A 16,939-nucleotide genomic window follows, 5' to 3' on the forward strand; every position below is an offset into this window, starting at 1 on the left:
CACTAACATCCTCACAGCAACATTCACAGGAGGTGGCAGACTTTGATTCTCCCGAGCGCTTGTCTACATTGAAGTCCAGCCATTGTTCTGGCCACACACCAGCTCGGCAACGCTCGCCCACTCCAAATCCTCCCTTCGCATCTTCTTTCTTTCCTCCCTTTCTTCAAAAAAGTTGTAAGGCAAAAGAAATCCTTCCTTGCTGCATCAATAAGTAAACAGCTTGCTTTTCCCATTTCAGTCGCTTATGTAAGTGAAGTTAGGAACCAACCCTCAGTATCTTCTTTTCCTACTAATTTAAGCGCTGTCAGGACTGAAGACGTTTCTGCTCACTCTGAGCTTGGTGCAGGGAACGGATGCTGCTTCTTTACAGTACTGACAATCTCCAGCTTTTCTGAAAGCGATTTAGCAAGGGAGAGTGTTAACCATCCTGATGGCATCCAAATTAAGTTGCAGAAACACACCCTTTAAAACTTGAGCCACAAACCACCACTTAATTAAACCTGTGACTCCAAACAGCACCAAGATGACACAAGCAGCGATCTTTGGTTTTTCTAGCTAAGGCTGGATTCATAATCATAATTTCATCAAAAACGCTCCACCATGTACCAAGTCTGCTACAAACTCAGAGCAGTGTAAATAATTACTCTGGACCCTGCAGTACTGGTTATTTCAAAGACTTAAAATGTGTAGGCAGAGAGTTGGCAAGTAAGACTCCAGCACTGGGCAGCTCAAGGCTCATAAAGTTGGCCCAAATAGTTGATTTACTCTTAAAGCAAAAAATGCACTTCAAGACACAGAGTTGAGCACAAAATAGATGAGACAGACTATCAGCCAACCAGCAAACAGAAAACAAAGTTGCAGGAGGTTTCCAAAAGAGAAGAAAACACTTTGAAGCACTGAAATATGTTTTAAAGTTGAGGTGTGGAGCAAGAGATTTTTTCAAAACTATTTAACCACACAACCCACAGCATATGACATTTAAACAGTAAAAAGATGAAGAACAAAATCTGCTAGTCATATCTGTAAGCACTGGAATTTGTTTGTTTTGTTAACTGATTCCTCATGATCCATTTATGTAGCTAAAACTTATCAACAGGAACAAGGTTCTTTGCAATATCTCAGCCTCTGGGCACCAGAAAAACTATGAGAAGAGTATATCCTTCAACTGTTTGATTCTGAGAAATTTGCTCCTTGCAAAAAGCAATATCAACAAATAAAAACAAAGCCAGAGCCAAATAAAATGACATTTGGGTTTGTTCAGGTTTCCCCTAACATCCTGATATACTATGTTTATCCAGAATCCATAGACAGATTAGAAAGTCAGGAAAGCTGGCAACACAAGCAAAAAGTCCATGTTTGATCTTTAATACTTCCATGGAGCTAAAGGGTGTTTTAACCTTTCTTGCACTGTTCAGCAATTCATTTTAAATGTGAATGGAACTATCTCCTGCTGTATTCACATCCATATCTAAACAACAAAAAACAGAAATAAAATAGCGCCCAAACATTAGAAAAATAAAACAAACCTAGAGGATGATTAATAAATAATGCTTAAAATCATTCACCAAAAAGTGTAGCAGGCTGTGCAAAAATAAAGCATTCTGAAAACAGTGTGTGTGTATATATATATATATTAAAAAACTTTCTTAAATATCGGAAAGCCTACAAAGCAGGTGAACAGCTCAGCAACCTCGAAGCTGGCTTCATGCAACTCATCCTTTGAATACGAATTAGCAATGGGTAATCGCAGCATATTTATGAGGCCTTTTGCCTGGTCCTTTTCTCCAGTGAATGCTGTATTATTCATTGCGTGTGCCCTGACCCCAGTGCGCTCCTGTTCTGACAAATCATACTTGATTAAGACAAATCTTTATTAGTTAGCTAGTCAACTTCCCCATTTATCATTTGCAAATCCCATTCTCCTCCTCGGGTACAGTAAAAGTAACTGAAACCATTTTTTCTCCATATAAAATGAAATGCTTGTTACAGAGAGTAAGTGTGAACAGAAGCCTAGAAGTCAGTAATAGACGATAAAAAAGGTTTAACAGGCATAAATTACAAATGTGGCAAAACTCTAACACAATGGTATACTTCAGATAGGCTGAGGAAACATTAATTAGCTCATCCTTTCAACGTTTCCCATTTCTTCACCAACTAAATCTCTCAAAATCTAAAAGCCATATAAAAGCACCGTATCACAAAGTTGGAGGCTGAAAGTACCAAGGTCTGAAAAAATAATAATAAAGAGAACGCTGAGGAAAGTTATTGTTCAAGGTTTCTACCAAAAAAATCTTTTAAAAGTTGATCTATAAAAGAAGACAAAATGAATTCAAAATTATTCACGAAGCTTTGCTTTCCCTTGAAAATGTAGTATCTCTCCAAAGAGGTGCCAATTTGGAGAGGAAAAGCCCCTTTCAAAACAATGTTAAGTTTATTCAGCGGGTAACTTACAGCTAGAAAACTGTGTGATGTGTAATGCACACCAGGTTTGTCATGACAGTGGTTTTGCTTGCAGAGAAGGATGTTTCTGCTATTAGGACTCTGGATCTGAAGCGGCTACTTGGAGACAGAGGGACAAGAGCAGAGGGGACAGTCCGTAGCTTATCAGTCTGGCTGCCGTTCATCTCTAGGAAATTCTCACTTAGCTATATTTTCATTTGGTGATGAAGTTTAGTACTTTGCATATTTTATTACATTTGGAATCTTGGTTTTATACAGATTTATACCCACCAATTTGAATCTGTGTTCATTTGAAATATACAGTAATTTAAAAACCTGCACCTAAAGGACAAAATGTCAACAGAACCACCTCTGAGCTGCTTATACAGCACACTTCTTACAGACTCCTGTCCTCCTCCACTCATACCTTCCCATCTCAAGCCATTTTTCCTTCATTTATATTTTTATTTTTACCCTGCATGACCAATGCATCTATGGATTCTGCTCCTTTTTCACACATGTGAGCTAAATACTAGTTATTTCCACCTGCAATGTTGCCTTCGATTACACACAGAGTAGTGCCGAGAAAACTACTACCTCAATAAACCCACAGCAAGGGTACAGAAGGAACAATGAAAAACACCTGATGGCCTGACAAATCATTGTTATCAGGAAGCATACAAGAAGGAAAGAATCCTGACTGATTTTAAAATCCAGGCTGAGTTTGCAGGGCTATGTGTATTAAAAAAGGCGTTTGCTCTTGTACTTGTCAAACAAAGATATTTCTTCTGGAAACTGTTGAGCTGGAAATAAAGACTTTCCCATAATACATTTTTTACAGCACTCCTCAGAGAAGAAGAATATTTTAAGGATCAAGTTAAACTCTTCAGATGGTGTTTAAGAGCTAAACTTCCATGGGGCCTTCATGTAGACACAATTTGTTTCTAAGGCACCTTTGCAAGGAAAAAATGCTGCAGAAAGCAATTTTTCAGTAAGTGTCTAAGAAGACAAGTGTGATTTCTTGTGATGGAGGAATCTGGAAACACCAATGCTTTTGGCATCTCTGTATTAGAGGACCTATACTTAGAGGATCAACATGAGCAAAGCATTACACCCAGTAGCCACTCGCGTGACACAGTGAAGAGACAAATATCTGGATTTTCTGTCATGCCCAAAGAGCAAAAACACAGAGGGGGCAAAATCAGATCTGGGGATGGACCAGGACTGCTGGGCTCTCTATTTGCAATGAAAGATGTGCCACCTACGGGCAGGCAACATCCAGCCAGATGTCCTCTGGTGGCACGTACCTGTGCCCACAGCCGTCTTCACATTTTATTGGTGTTTTGGACGCCAGTAAAAAAATAAATAAATTGATCTTTCAGAAATTTCTTCCAGCAGTCTGTAACACTGCAAGACAGGGATGCGAGAGAACACAATTTTATTAGTGGCTCAGCCACTACTGTACACTGGGTAAATATTTGCAGTTGTTTCCCCATTTCTAAAACGGGTATGAAGGAATCCACATTGGCAGAACACAATATCTATCATTAAAAGAATTGTATTCCTCTGGAAGGCATTCAGATACTGCACTTACCTTCTTATAGATTTCATTATAAGAACTAGTTTGAATATAATTTTAGCTGAAATGGAGAAAATATTTTTAAAATGAAATCTGGACTGGCACACTCTCCTCAACTACAGGACATCATGTTTAATCTCATAAAGGAATTCCAAATTATTTGAGCACAAAAAATATAATTATCCCATGATCTACTGAATTGGTAAATTATTGCAGGATTACATTTTAATGCAAGCACCCAGTTTACAAACATAACTTTGCTGGAAATTCTCAAGAAGTGTTAAACCGATGTCAGTGCCTCAGTAATTTCGCAGTTTAAAAACAGTTAGAAATGTAATGACTACACTGCACTTGATTAAAGCATTTACAGCTCTAATCAAAAACTGACAGCAAGATCAAAGATGTTAACTTAAATCTCTCTTCTAATTATGTTTAAAATGCCACACCTCAGGCCTGTCTCTCCTCTTCTTTTTCAAACCAAATTCTGCTTAAGAAAGATCTAACACTTCTTAACAGTTCATTATCCAATAAAACTATTCAAAGCTTAAAAGCAATCTACACAATTAGTCAGGACCTCAGGGAGTCCACCGGTAGTCTTTATTACAGGGCTTCATATTAAAACACCTTAATTATATTTGTCAAATGGATTTCATTAAAACCCATCGCCACTTTAATTTTCATATTTTGACAGTGCTGGCATAGCATTATTACCACCTGCCAAGCTACGAACTACAACAAAATTATCAAATTCCTTCAAATACTAAGCAGTTTCTTTTTGTACCTGACCAACGATTTCCCTCTTTTTGGTGAATGCACCATAATTAAGAGGAATAATTAAAATTCCATATGCAAGCAGCACATATGCAAGCTAAACATACAGTGTATTCTTTGCAGGTGTGTAAATAAGAACCTATATGGATACCTGGTTGCCAGGAGCACACAACACAAAGGTAGGACACATATACTGAAGTGCTTCTGAATAATAAAGCCAAGACATCAAACAGAATGCACTATTATTTAATCAAATGACAACCATGATGACTTGAAAGCAGAGGATATTTTAACTTCTACTCATTATACTGTCATTTCGACACAACAGATCTGGGGATTATGACCATATACTGTAACCACAGGTTCATTTTAGATATAATCCATTGAGGTTCCACTTGACTTTAGACAATCACACTGGAATATAATTAACATAATTCATCCTCTCTACATACAGTCAGTACCGTGACAAGGGCTTCTGATATTTATGATACATTTCCAATGGACATATCAGTTGTGTGGTGGGGTTTTTGTTGTTGTTGTTTTCTTAATTCTCAACACCACAGCAACTAACAGTTTTAGATAATAACCAATAATATAAAATCTAGTTACCAGCATCTGTCATGCAACACAGCTTGGGCTGTTAACATCATGTGGGACACAGCAAAAAATTCTTTCCTCTTTTTTGTTACCCAAAATACCACATAGAAAATTGAAACAGCAATTTACCAGTGTTGTGCTTATATTTACTGAGCTAAATTCAAACCTGATTAACTCCATGTTCTTCGGTGAACATGTGTATGAGATGACTTTGGCCCACAACAGATAAAACAATGGCATGCAGATTGCAATGGGGAAAAGAACAGAGAATTTTCCTTTCTTTCATATAATCATAGCAAAAAATGAGAAATGAAGAGGTTTCTGCCATATGTCTAACACACTCCACTGCTTTGTACAAAGGTCTCAAGAGTAATGATCTCCGTGTGTTATGAATATTTTAAGACTTATTAAATGTTCTTGGATTATTGTGGGTAAAACTATGGGATTTTAAAGAACCAGTTTAAATGACAAATATTATTCCTACTTAAGGAAAAAGAAAAAAATCAATAACTTTTTAATGTTTTATCAAGGAGGAAATCCTTGGCCTCTTTCACATCATATCACAATTTCTAGGAAAGGAATTCCCAAAGACATGCTGGGTTTTATTTCATTGCTATTTTATATATGTTATTGTTTTAATTGCTTTTGAATTAAAAAAAAAAAAAAAAGAGCACTTGTAAGCAAGAGACTAGGAACTGACCGCAGATCTTGTTTGATTTTTTGGCAAGTGACCTTATTTATTTTATCCTATTTATCCATAAAAAGGGGGTAAAGAATGTTTCTACTAGAATTCCAATACAGGAAATAAATGTCCACATACTAGTCAGCTTCAGTTATCAGAACACCTTACAGTAAATAATCAGAGTTTTCATGTGCCTACCATTTGGCTTCAAACTATCACACCAACCTTGGGTGCATGTGGGAATTCCTCTTAGAAACCCATGACCCCAGAGACAATGTAGGAGATAAGTGGTGTTTTGAAAACAATCCCACCCCAAAGCAGAGCGCTGGCTTCCTTCTCGTGGCGCAGCGAGAGCCAGCTCCTCTGCCTAATGCCAGGATAGATGGAGGGACAGGGAAGCTTCCCAGATGAGGAGCTGGTGGATGATGAGCGCCCACGTGTGACTTTGACACAAAATCTGCTCCTCCCTTTGCAGCCAGGCTCCTGCCTTCTCTGTGAGGGCTGCGTAGGGCTCTGGTTTGGGTCCCCTTCCTCCCCACAGATCTGCAGTTGATTTATGCCTGGATAATCTCATGCACAAACACAGCTACTTTTTAATAAGTGACAGATTTCCCTCTCTGCTACGTTTCCTCTCCCACCTCTCTCATCGCTTTGCCTTCAAGTCAAATTCAACACAACACAGAAGTTCCTTGTCCCTCCAACATGTCTCCACTCCATCTATTCTCATGACATGCAACATGATCATCCTCTTTTCCATCCAGCCTCAACATATTTTTTTACTCAGCTCTCTTTTTTCAGTCCTCTTTTTTGGGCAAGCTATCCTCTTCTTTCAATGTGACATCGATAGGAAACAGACTGGTCCCATCCAATCACTCTCCTAAAACTCTATTCAACGCTCTCACCCTTTTTTCATCTTGTTACATCCTTTAGTCTAGCCTTGACAAAAATCTATGTACCACCTACAGAAATGCAGAACACTGCTACAAGCACCATTTTATTAGCATCATACTGGTCTTATTCTTTCTAGTTATGTCATTGCCTCTTCCAATTTCAGCGCATTAAACAATAGTAACATTTCTTTCAGAGCGAATCTCTTCATGGCTGACTTCTCCCATTTGCTATCAGTATATATCTTTTAACAGCTCAGGTATCACTCGCTTGTTATGTTCTTACTCAAGAATTTCTGCACTTTCTCCCATGCTGCCATGACTGAGAGGAGTTGAGCATAAACAACTCATCACCTCACCTCCTGCAAGCTCTGATCTGGTTTCTCGTGTCCATCGATACACCATGCAATCATGATGTCTTTTGAAATCCATGGAAACCTCAGCCACAACCATGAACCTTCATGTTAGATGGATTTCTAAATGTCTAGTCCAAGAATGGGTAAGTAATAGCACCAAAACTGGCAAGCACATGTGTGTATCGTCCATGAAGGAGGAGGGTATTGCAAGGAACAAGTTATCGGCACTTGTCCTCACTGTTGCAGGGCAGGTGTGGCACAGGGATTTGTGATGTACACTGTGTTACGGTCAGATTTTACCTTCCCTAAACAAACTCTATCTCCCACAAGCTATCAGCAAATAGAATGTAAATCCTGTTGTCATGAGTGAATAATTTATTAAATTGACACTATTACTAATGATTACAGAAAATGTGCCTGCTTTTCCCTCTTGACAAACAGGAAGCCAGCCACGTTTCCCATATCAGCAACGACACACAAGGAACAATTCTAAGTGATACTCATTCCTGGCTGGCACGTATTCTTTATCATTTGAAGTTTATTTGATACAAATGAGGGCCTACAGAACCCTGCTGACATGAAGTCACAAAGAGCATATATATTTATGAATACTGCATTTACTGCACTTTGTATGCAATGTTTGTTAGGTCTTGGTGCTGAAATCACAGCTCTGAATGTGTCTTTAAGATGTTAAGGATGTGTTGCAAGCTTTGGCTTTCTCTCCCCTCACCCCCAAACCAAAACAAACCACCACCACAGCCTTCATGGCTTTAATTATTAAGATTATATTTTCTGTTTTATCTTAAATCCCATAATGGTGGCAACGAGCTATTTTGCTCCTTCTTTCTTTCTTTTCATTTTTTTTTTGGTAACAGTACACACTCTTAATGTAGGAAGGAAATGTGGAGACTGAACAATCCAGCTGGATTAGACATTTATGAAACTATTGCCAACAGTGAGCTGTCAAAGCCAGCAATCAAATGTAACCCTGGCAAAGAAGAATGGAGACTGCTGTGATGAGATTTACTTAGAAGAAACTTTCAAATAGTGCTTTTATGTCCTGATTCTCCTCCCTTGCACCTGTTTTATACCTGCTTGTTGCCCCTCCTTCCTTGATGTTACATCTGGGTTACAGTCGTGTGGTAGGAATACTTGCTCTGTTCTAGAATCAACTGTTGAATTTCGACAGCCTCAATGCAAAACACCTGGACAAATAATTATTGTTTTCCTTCCAAATCTTAAAATCTATGAAAATGTGGAGTAGCTATTAATACTGAGATCTCTGCAATATTCCCAGGAGTAAAAAGTCTTATTAACATTTTATTTTCAGTTTAGAAGCTGCCAAAAGAGCGATGTAACTAACTTAAAGCCATACAAAGGCAGAAGCAAGGGTAAAACTTCACTACTTCTGACCTTAATCCTACTTTTCTTCGGGTCCATCCCTTGTGCTTTATATCCCAGCTTTCATTGGAAAACTGTTCATTAAACATCTAGAAAACCTGGCAACAAGCACTATTAAAATCAAATGACATCAGATGATATTTTGCTATGGCAAGGGAAAGGAAAACAAGACAAAAGTTAAGGAACTGACTGGAATACATTAATGAGCAAAACACAATGTAGGAAGAGAAATCTGGCATATTGAAGAACAGGATCTCAAACAACCAGTAAGAAAAAAAGAGACACGAAGCCTAATACGTAATACAGCAGCAAGATCTTTACATTGTACAAAAAAAAGGTCTTTCTGGATTAAAAGAGGAATGGCAACAGAACAACAGGGTAACATTTGCATTTTGGCCACATCTATTCCATAGGCTACCAATGCTTCTAGGAATCTTTCCCGCTATAAAGTGGAAGTAATGCTCCTTAATTATTTTCTAGCAAAGGTACAAAGATTTGTTGATTAATACCCATTTTAAAGCTTTTAAGAACTCTCTGATTCCTGTAGAGTTCAAATTTTAGTGCAACAAACAAGGAAAAAATGGGATTCTAGTACTGTGCAATTTGCGTGACATCTGTATGCTTTCCGGTGAACAGAAAATCAACTTTAGATTGTGACAATAGGAGCCACAGAAACCATAGTAGATCAATATACCGGAAAAACTTACAAATAATCAGCTGAATAGCTTAATTTCACAATTTGGGATTTGAAAAGTCAGTGCCACCTTAAATTTTAACCAGAAGAGAAAATTTATAGAATACTGGATACTTTCCCTCATTTAAATTGAATCAGCCATTACAGTTAACAACCTTCCCACTCCATACAAATAAATAAAGAATGCTGTATCCATTCTAATTTAAAAACTCTTATCTTCATTAAAAACATAGTTTAGTCAGAAGTTCCATCTATTATGTGCTGTAATGATTTAATAGTGCCAATTAGATCTATAGTATTCCTAGAAATAGAGGAGTTGCAGCTGGAGCTCTGCAGACCAGTCAAACAGTTTCCACAGGATATTCAGGGCCTGCACCACTCTATTCTAGGTAGAAGATTAAATTGTTAAGGAGAAAACAAGCAAGATTTCAAAACAAGTATTCCAATACGACAAATAACTTCCTCCCAGGCTTTGCTTTTGTAGAAAAGAGAAGTATTTCACTCTCCTATTCTGTAAGTGGCTGGAAATGCTCTGCATATTTTAATAATGACATCAAATAACTTTCTAATTCAAGATACTTTAGCCAGCAATGTGTCCTAGAGAGAGACAATGCATGAACCCTTTAAAGTATCTACAATACAGAATATGTTCCTTGATAATGTCATTAAGCCATGATGACACATAGCAAGCAATTGCTGGCAAAGGTCAATAACCTGATCCATTTATACAACGAATGCCTGTTAAAACAGTGTTTAAAGAACAATCGAATGATTGATGACCATAAGCTCTATGTTGGCCACGATGTGCAGCATGCACATGCAGCGTGTTCTGCAAGCACTACACGTACCTCTAATGCTATGGGGTGGGCGGGGGGAAAGCTGTGTTCTGCCAAAAAACAAACCCAAATGTTTAGACAAAAATGTTGACAACAGTAATTGGGTAAAGAGAGGTCTGAAGATGGAGCTGTTAGCGCTGGGCAGTAAAAAAGGCAGTGCGTCTGATGCAATTGAACACAGCTCAATTTGAAAATAAGGTGCCCTGGGCAAAACAGAGTGCAAGCATCCTCTGAGCTCCATGTCACTGTCTGTGGGGAAAAAAAGTGACCATCCCACACACCTCTATCACTGATTTTAAAAATTGTTCCTTCATTTTTAATTCAAACTGATGCATTAAAATGCAGTTTTGTTTGATGCACATTTGAATCTTGCCACCTCAAAAGCTGCTGTCAAAATTCACAGGTCCCATTTGTTGTGTTTTTTAAAAAAAGGGGGAGGGGGATCATTTCCAAAATATTTTTGTTGTTTTAATCTGCCAGCAACCATCATTCTATCAACAGAGTGCTGCACACTTCTTACAGTTTAACCCCTTTTCTAAAGAGTAATTAACCTAACAGCTTCTTGCAAGTCATTTTTCTATCTCATCAGAAAAGCACGGTGACCTGTACGTTCAGTAGGACGGGAACGCTTCCCAAAATTGTCATCTGCTCCCTTCACAGAATTAATTATCTCATTCTGAAGTGACCACATTCCACTTTTTGCAAACAAGAGCGATCTTGAAAAACCATCAAAAGATATATATGATCACAGAAATAATAAAATAAATATGATCCATTGAAAGCATTTTATATTCTATAACTGTAATGGTTCTGGCTTTCATGAGATAAACACGCTGGGACCACATTGTGCTGCTGATGTGTACCCTTCAATTAAAGCGCATTTCTGCACACAAGCCAGTTCCTCGTGGAGGTGTTGATTATAAGTGGCATTCATCAGAATCAATGGTATAAAAATAAGCTCCCTGCCATTTTGCTGTATCCATAAACAGGTGTGGCCTGAGCTTTATTAGGTGTCCAGACAAAAAGACACACAGGGACTATATCTCAGCATGAGTCACAAAGCAAAATTACAGTCCTGTGCTGCAGTCAGGAGACTTCCTAAAATATGTTTCCCAAGCCAGGGGCAGCAGTCGGTGTTGTTGGTTTGTGCAGTTGGGAACTGGATCCACCCCTTCCCAGGCCCCGCAGGATCCCTTCTGCATTGGGGTACAGCAATCAGACACCTTCCTAACTCGATTTAAGAAAAGAAAGTATTCTACTCTGCAAAGCATTTCCACAACTGTTCTTAGAGCTCCACCTTTCCTACAGAACCGCAGAACTTCTGCACGGCATGGCAAGCAGAGTTATACTGGGATTATATTTAAGAACCATTCATCTGAAGAGTCATCACTTCTTGCCCAGCAATCCCCCATCAGTCACAAACACACTGAAACAAAGCAGAAAACGGTTAAAGCAACAGTGAGGGACACACTGATTACTTTCCCATCTCACCCCCGGCAATGATGGAAGTTCAGTCTGCTCCTTAACAAACACGTGCCAAACTACTGATAAAAAAGGATGACAAGTGCTTCTTGAAATTTTGAAAGCTAACACCAATTGGCCTACTAAAGAAATCTACTCAGTTCCCATCCTGTTTGGCTCTGTTGTTGAAGCATCCTCTGCTTACATCATTTTAACCACACACACCAGAAAAGATATTTCATCACTAGGCTGTACAGGCACATTGCACTTTTCACTCCAAGTGCCCAAAGATCTTTCCGTGAGCCAATCTGCTTCCCAAGTCCCTCTCCATTAGAAAACAGATTTATATCTTCCATCTTGCTCTGCAAAAGAGATGAAAGTATTTCCCGTTTTCCATGATACCATCTCATTTCTTCCTTTCCCCTGTTGTTCCCTGTCAGGCTTCTCCCACCACCTCCTCCTGTGTTGCCTCTGTCTTGTCAACCATCATGTGAACGCAACACCGGAGCTTGATGGTATCATTATGAACTGACAAAACCAAAACCTCATCATTTACAGACAGGGAATGGAGACACGGGAAGGTTATGGTTCTTGCGTAAGTCAGAAAAAACTAGTGACAAATGTAACTCTCCTGATTTCCAGTTTCTGAGGATATCACCTACCATAAGACTTCGGTGAATCTTTAATTTTTAATTTCTGGGAAGAGGAGGAAGTCTCTTTTGCAGTGTCATTGCTTCCTTTTCCTCTCTTCACATTCTCACCACCAAATCAGAACAACACCCGTCTTCTCTGTCAGGGCATCTAAAATGCCGCAGATCATTTGAATGCTGGCAGAATTCTACACATGAAAATAAAACATTGGAACATTTAGCTTTTCATTATCACATGTTCATGAGGGGGGAAAAAACCCATTGTTTTCAGGTGGTAGGGCCCTTCCATTCCACATTCTTCTAAGATGATGAAAGAAGCGAGGTTTTCCTTTTCTGGTGTTTTTGGTATAGAAACCAGTATATTTGAATTTTGTTTCTTTGGGGAGGGGGAGTGAGCCCGAGCTGAGCACCCAGAGCTATGGGAGTTGGAGCTTAATACAGAGACACAGACCAAGAACATCTCAGCGACTCACAGTGAAGGTAAGCTTTCTATGGGAGGATGTACGTAGATAACTCTTACCTTCTCTCTGCATTAAAAAGCACTACAATTTGTTGCGTTTGCTGCTTTTTTTCTTCCCCCTCCCCTCTTTTTGGCCTAGGGAAAAATCCACCTTCACTTTATTAATAGCGAATTCAAATGGTTTTCTGCTGCAATTTAACATTTTTTTTTTCCCCTGCACAGAGACGAGATGTTCTTCTCTCTTCAACCCCTCAACATATTTGTTCTGCATTATTTTTTCATTCACAGTTATCCCGGAGGCTCTCAATGTTTAAATCGCTCCCTCCCTTCCATGTAGAGCTGTGCACTAATATCGATCAACTTAGGCTGGAAGTTACTATAAGGCGTTTTTCAATAATCAGCCTAGCTGTTCAGAGAGTGTCTTGAATATAACCCTTAGGTAAACAGCAAAATACACAAGGAACTTTCCTTCAGCAAGCACATCTTTGCAGTCTCAAGGATGGCTGCTCATGCTCCACCAGACAAAGAACTTGATTCTGACTTTCTACTCTGCAGGTTACAGATGAAGCAGCATCAGCTAACGGTGTCTTTATTCTTATGCACAGAATTTAAGTTTCTTAGGGCAACTGTATATTTAATAACCTCATATCACATGCCCTTCAAATAAAGGGTCAGACAGTAAATAAGCTCTTAATGAGTATCAACTGACTTTTAAATAAAAAAAATAATCACAGACAAAATGCCACTCTTCTAAGAAGACAATGTTACAGCTGTATAAGAATTTTAAGTATTGGCTGCGTAAAGCACCTTTATCAGTGAATTACAGTGAATAGGAACTCTCTCCTGGCTGCGGGCAGAGGAAGAAGAAAATAATTTCAAGCTAAACTATTAAAAATAAATCATAGGAAAGGAATGATACATGCATACCTTATGTCAAGTAATATCCACACTTAGAGAGAGATGAGTAAGCTACTCTAAATTATTAGGTTTTCACTTAATTCATCCCTGACTTAAAATGCCAGGTTTATTCTATTTTTACATTGCCTCATTAATCAAAAATGGGAGGGAAAAGTGATTGGAATTAAATACTTGAAATCATTCTCTGGTTACTTCACATAGTACTTAATCCTAAAATGAAAAATATAGGGTGTTTTAATTTCCTCTTAACTGTGAAGCATCACATTGTGCTATATTGTTTTTATAGCTCTGAGGGATCCTTAAAAGAAAAGTTTGTGTAAACTAAAACGGCAAAAAAAGTCCGATGTAAAAATAGTCCTCAGTCATTGCTTTGCACACTGTAAAACCAGTGATGTTCACACCCACCAGTGGGCGAAAGATAAACACCATAAAAGTAAATAACACTCTGAAATAGCTGGCTCCTATGAATCCTGGAGACAGCACAAACTGTTTTGTTGTTTTAAAAAAAGGTTATGCATAAGCAAATCCACATGACTTTAATGATCATTTCTGAAAGTGTTTTTCAGGTCAACATCTCTGCTCAGGAGCCCGAGCAAAGCCCAGGGGGTGCAGCTGTTGGCTGGGCCCTGCTGGCACCAGCCTCCTCATGGCTTTGCTGTCGCGCTGGATCTGTCAGCACAGCTCGGGCTGGTTCCTCTCCCTCGCCAAGGGCTGAGACGGCCCGTGGTGGCAGGAAGCAAAAATGAAGGAGAGTGTGGGTCGGCAGCATTTAGATGCTAAAGCTTTGGGGGAGGCCCACGTGCTCGGTGCTGAGATGCACCCAGGGACAGTCAGAACACCGGGACGTGCTAAATTCAGTGCTCTCTGCATCCGACAGATGGTTAAGGAGTGCAGCAGATGCTTTTCTATCTCCTCACATGGCATCACCTTAACCATCGAGAATAAACAGGGTTAGAGTAATTCAGGAAGACTCTTGTACGATGGCAAATGCAATTCAATGCAGGTAAATGCCGGATAAAAATTGTAAGACAAAAGATTCCAAAAGAAAAGCAAGACATTAGGGGAAAGTGTTCAGAGGCATAATGATTGAAGAGAGATTTAAGTGTCCCTCCTGGGTTATGAAAGTCTTAAGCAAATGGATAACTGCAGTGGGAAAATAATGCCCCATGGTGAGCTACATGCCTAGAGGAATATAAAGCTAAAATTCTGGTTCTGAGTGGTGAATGAGGCTGACTGGAAGCCTTACCTATAGCATTGCATTGTCTTGATGCACATATCTCCAAGTAAACTGACAAGAGAGAAAGAGGGAGAGGGGACCATCTGAAACACGAGGATCATGTTTTGCAGCCTGCTGCAGCCAGCTCCGTACCACACTGAAGCTGCAGGTCACCACCACATTGCTGCCATTTCCCATTTCTGGCCACATTTAGTGAGAATGCAGATGGGATTGCAAAAGAGAAGTCACAGAGAGGATCTCCACAGGATCATTCAGATGCCTTTGCTGTGAACGTATGCTACATGCTCAAGGGCAAGCAAAGTGCTCAAATCTTTCATAAGATAGATTAAAAATATTCAAAGGATTGAAGGGAGCTGGCAGACAGAAAAGACAAACATACTCCCACCATATAGTATAGCTTTTCTTATCCTTAAAAGCAGAACAAAACAAAAAAACATCAACCAACCAAAGATGGAAATCTATCTAATGACCTGCTTATGACAGATCTTCAATTATGGGAGATAATGTGCATGTTTTATGTTTTGAGACAGCAAGCAAAACAAACAAGAATATAACATCACCAATGTGTCCTGCAAGCTAGGAAGCATACAGAATAATCTGCAAGAGGTGAAAACTCCATGGTAAATACTAATTATAATACTCAACTCTTTAAAACAATGCCTCTTCAAATTATTTCAGGACATGGTTATTATAAACAAGGTTCACCATAATTTTACACTTCAGAATAACTTCAGCACAGTCCCATGTGGAGCTGCAGCCAGAGCTTCCTCTGAGCTTGGTTTGCTTAGGTTGGTTTGCTTAGGCTGAACACTGTCTCCATGCCATTCTGCTCAAACCCAGCCTCCTCCTGCAGCCCTCAGCAAACGGGAGGTAGGATTCAGGGAGACGTGCTGGCTCAAAGTACTCGCCCATCACCTGTACAGATTCATTTGTTCAGACATGCTGCGTAGAAACTTAAGTCAGGGAGAAATGGGCATAAGGTCTGATTCAGCACTTGACATGAAGTAAGATCTTTGCTGTGTCCCAAGTGTTGTGTATTAAAAATTAACTTCAATTTCCTCTACGGCCAATCTCAAATTAAGAGTGAAAAAGGTAAGAATTTTCAAAAAGGATTGGAACCTCACACTTCTGCAGGATCTTTGCCAGATTTCTGTACAACCAGAGAGGGATTTAGGGCAGGAAAGACAGTTCTAAGACCATTCCCCAAGGAAATTTCTCAAAATCAAAATGCTGCCTTAAGTTACAAAAAAATAATTTCGATTTCAACCGGTGCAAAATTTGAAGCTAGAAATGTGCAATCTGTTCGACTCTTGTTTAAATTTATTTAAGTAATTTATTAAATTAAAAAAATTAGTCTATATTTAAGGTAGACCATGAACCACAGCTCGACACAACATTTTGCAACAGGGATCTGAGCCCTGAATTCTCAAACTAAACTAAGTCAACCTAAGAAGGGAACTCAGTGGGTGTCAGGGCACCTGTGTTAGAGAACAGCATCCTTACTGTTCCCTCAACTTGTTTTTTCTTCGTCAATCAACTGTAGGTCCTAAGGGTGACTGGAAGAACGTGTCAAGGCTCCTTCCTCAGCACATCACTGACTAGCACAGGGAACCCTGTCGATTCACCTCACACAGTGCCCTGGGTAGTTCCCCCGACCCTCCTGTACAACCAAGACCAACAGCTACAGGCTGTGAGTTTTCCTCCTGGACCAGAGCTTTGAGATGAACCCACCCCACACCCTTGCACAGTTCGCACACCAGGCTCCATCCTGCCGTCACCCCGGCTGATGTGGCCTCTGCTCACATCACTGACGAACATCTGGCATCAGCTGCTGGGCTTTGGGGAATATCGGGTTCCTGTTACAAAGGTTCACTGGCAGATAATTTTAAAGAATCTTGTTGTGAGAATGTTTCTACAATCTCCATCTCTACCTGCTCTGCCCTAAAATCTGTTTCTCACTATCACTTCGGC

The 16,939-nt window shown here is 39.4% G+C and overlaps 1 protein-coding gene across 4 annotated transcripts in view; it reads right to left on the reverse strand.

Annotated features, from left to right (window-relative positions):
* VTI1A (vesicle transport through interaction with t-SNAREs 1A) overlaps positions 1-16,939 on the reverse strand; it is a 264,965-nt gene that overhangs the window by 108,974 nt on the left and 139,052 nt on the right. The gene's annotated exons all lie outside the window — the stretch shown is intronic.

This window comes from Columba livia, chromosome 6 (genome assembly GCF_036013475.1).
Source record: "Columba livia isolate bColLiv1 breed racing homer chromosome 6, bColLiv1.pat.W.v2, whole genome shotgun sequence".
Classification (NCBI taxonomy): Eukaryota; Metazoa; Chordata; class Aves; order Columbiformes; family Columbidae; genus Columba; species Columba livia.